General features: G+C 40.7%; 1 non-coding gene across 1 annotated transcript; it reads left to right on the forward strand.

The window, feature by feature from the left end:
* Positions 1–2,505: 2,505 nt before the first annotated feature.
* LOC130958895 (small nucleolar RNA R71) lies at positions 2,506–2,609 on the forward strand. Its single transcript, XR_009077997.1, has one exon. It is a non-coding gene; the product is annotated as a small nucleolar RNA R71 (small nucleolar RNA).
* The last annotated feature ends 926 nt before the right edge of the window (positions 2,610–3,535 follow it).

A 3,535-nucleotide genomic window follows, 5' to 3' on the forward strand; every position in this document is an offset into this window, starting at 1 on the left:
GGTGGAAGCTTTTGTCTTCCCTTTCCCTTTTCTAGAGGATACTCCGGCCTTAGGTGCCATTGATGGTAATGGAAAAACAAAAAGCTTATGCTTTTACCACACCAAACTTAAAATATTGCTCGCCCTCGAGCAAGAGAAGAAAGAAGAGAAGAAGAAGAAGAAGAAAATATGGTAGAGAGGGAGAGAGGTGGTTTCGGCTATTTGGGAGAAGAGGGGTGTGTGTTGTGTGAAAATGAAGTAGAATGGAAGGGTATTTATAGGGAGAGGGGGTATGTATTCGGCCATTTAGGGTGGGAATGGGTGGGAAAATGGTTTTGAATTTTTGAAGGTAGGTGGGGTTTATGGGGAAGAGTGGATGGATGTGAGTGGTGAATGGGGTAATTGGGAAGAGGAATTGAGGTGATTGGTGAAAGTTATTGGGAAGTGTGACATTGGAAAGAGTAATCACAAAAACTAGGATTAGGAGGTAAGGTGGGAATATGGTAGGTGGGGATCCTGTGGGGTCCACAGATCCTGAGGTGATCCTGTGGGGTCCACAGATCCTGAGGTGCCAAGGAATTCCATCCCTGCACCAAATAGGCATGTAAATTGCCTTTGCACACCATTCTGGCGTTTAAACGCCGTGTGGTGCACATTCTGGGCGTTCAACGCCCATGTAAAGCATGTTTCTGGCGTTGAACGCCAGTTTCATGCTTGTTACTGGCGTTCAGCGCCAGTTTTTACTCTCTGGGCACATTCCTGGCGTTCAGCGCCAGAATGTTGCTTGTTTCTGGCGTTCAGCGCCAGAATGATGCTCTGTTCTGGTGTTGAACGCCGGCCAGATGCATCTTACTGGCATTGAACGCCAGCCTGTGCGTCCTCCAGGGTGTGAATTTTTTTCTTCTGTTTTTGACTCAGTTTTTAATTTTTTTGATTTTTTTTTCGTGACTCCTCATGATCATGTACCTAATAAAACACAAAATAACAATAAAATAGAATAAAAAAAATTAGATAAATAAAATTGGGTTGCCTCCCAACAAGCGCTTCTTTAATGTCAATAGCTTGACAGTGGCTCTCATGGAGCCACAAGGTGATCAGGTCAATGTTGTATAGTTGCCAACACCAAACTTAGAGTTTGGATATGGGGTTTTAACACCAAACTTAGAGTTTGGTTGTGGCCTCACAACACCATGCTGTGGCTAGGAAAGGTCTTCCAAGGATGATGCAATCATCCTCTTCCTTCCTAGTGTCTAAGATTATGAACAAGGCAGGTTGTACCTGTGATCCCCAATGATCCCCAGCTTCTCCATTACAGAGAGTGGCATAAGATTTATCCCTGACCCCAGATCACACAGAGCTTTTGCAAAGGTCATGGTGCCTATGGTACAAGGTATTAAGAACTTGGCAGGATCTTGTTTCTTTTGAGGTAGAATTTTCTGAATCCAAGTATCCAGTTCATTAATGAGCAAGGGAGATTCACTTTCCCAAGTCTCATTACCAAATAACTTGGCATTCAGCTTCACGATAGCTCCTAAATATTGAGCAACTTGCTCTCCAGTTACATCTTCATCCTCTTCAGAGGATGAATAGTCTTCAGAGCTCATGAATGGCAGAAGGAGATTTAATGGAATCTCTATGGTCTCTGTATGAGCCTCAGATTCCTTTGGATCCTTAATAGGAAACTCCTTCTTGCCTGAGGGACGTCCCAGGAGGTCTTCCTCACTAGGATTTTCGTCCTCCTCCTCCCTTATGCATTCGGCCATATTGACTATGTCAATGGCTTTGCACTCTCCTTTTGGATTCTCTTCTGTATTACTTGGGAGAATACTGGGAGGAGTTTCAATGACTTTCTTACTCAGCTGGCCCACTTGTGCCTCCAGACTTCTAATGGAGGATCTTGTTTCACTCATGAAACTGAAAGTGGCCTTTGACAGATCAGAGACTACATTGGCTAAATTAGAGGTGTTTTGTTCAGAATTCTCTGTCTGTTGCTGAGAAGATGATGGATATGGCTTGCTATTGTTCAGCCTGTTGCGTCCACCATTGTTAAAGCCTTGTTGAGGCTTTTGTTGATCCTTCCATGAGAAATTTGGATGATTTCTCCATGATGAGTTATAGGTGTTTCCATAAGGTTCACCCATGTAATTAACCTCTGCCATGGTAGGGTTCTCAGGATTATAAGCTTCTTCAGAAGCTGCCTCTCTAGTACTGTTGGATACATGTTGCCATCCATTCAGATTTTGAGAGATCATGTTGACCTGTTGAGTCAACACTTTGTTCTGAGCCAATATGGCATTCAGAGTATCAATTTCAAGAACTCCTTTCTTCTGAGGTATCCCATTGTTCACGGAATTCCTCTCAGAAGTGTACATGAAATGGTTAATTGCAACCATGTCAATGAGTTCTTGAGCCTCTTTAGGCGTTTTCTTCAGGTGAATGGATCCACCTGCAGAATGGTCCAATGACATTTTCGAAAATTCAGAGAGACCATAATAGAATATATCTAATATGGTCCATTCTGAAAACATGTCAGATGGACATCTTTTGGTCAGCTGCTTGTATCTTTCCCAAGCTTCATAGAGGGATTCACCATCTTTTTGTTTGAAAGTTTGAACATCCACTCTCAGCTTGCTCAGCTTTTGAGGAGGAAAGAATTTATCCAAGAAGGCAGTGACCAGCTTATCCCAGGAGTCCAGGCTATCCTTAGGTTGTGAATCCAACCATATTCTAGCTCTGTCTCTTACAGTAAAAGGGAAAAGCATGAGTCTGTAGACTTCAGGATCAACTCCATTCGTCTTTACAGTCTCACAGATCTACAAGAACTCAGTTAAGAACTGATAAGGATCTTCAGATGGAAGTCCATAAAACTTGCAGTTTTGTTGCATTAAGGCAACTAACTGAGGTTTCAGCTCAAAGTTGTTGGCTCCAATGGCAGGAATGGAGATGCTTTTTCTATCAAACTTGGACGTTGGCTTTGTGAAGTCACCAAGCATTCTCCTTGCATTATTATTATTTTCGGCTGCCATCTCCTTCTCTTGTTCGAAAGTTTCTGAAAGGTTGTTTCTGGATTGTTGTATTTTAGCTTCTCTTAATTTTCTCTTCAAAGTTCTTTCAGGTTCTGGATCAATTTCGACAAGAGTGCCTTTATCCCTGTTCCTGCTCATATGAAAGAGAAGAAAACAAGAAAAGAAAGAGGAATCCTCTATGTCACAGTATAGAGATTCCTTTATGTTAGTAGAAAAAGAAGGGAGTAGAAGAATGAAGAAGAATTCGGATTTTTAGATGAAGAGAGGTGAAGAGAAGTGTTAGTAAACAAATAATTAAATAGAAGAAGAAAAGAAAAGAGAAATTTCGAAAATAATTTTGAAAAAGGGGTTAGTAATTTTCGAAAATTAAAGATAAAATATAATTGAAATTAAAATTTAAAACAATTAATTAATTAAAAATAATTTTTGAAAAAGAGAGAGGTATTTTCGAAAATTGAAGAGGGAAAAGTAGTTAGGTGGTTTTGAAAAGGATGAGAAACAAACAAAAAGTTTGTTAGTTGATTGAAAAA

Source organism: Arachis stenosperma, chromosome 10 (assembly GCF_014773155.1).
Source record: "Arachis stenosperma cultivar V10309 chromosome 10, arast.V10309.gnm1.PFL2, whole genome shotgun sequence".
Taxonomy (NCBI): domain Eukaryota; kingdom Viridiplantae; phylum Streptophyta; class Magnoliopsida; order Fabales; family Fabaceae; genus Arachis; species Arachis stenosperma.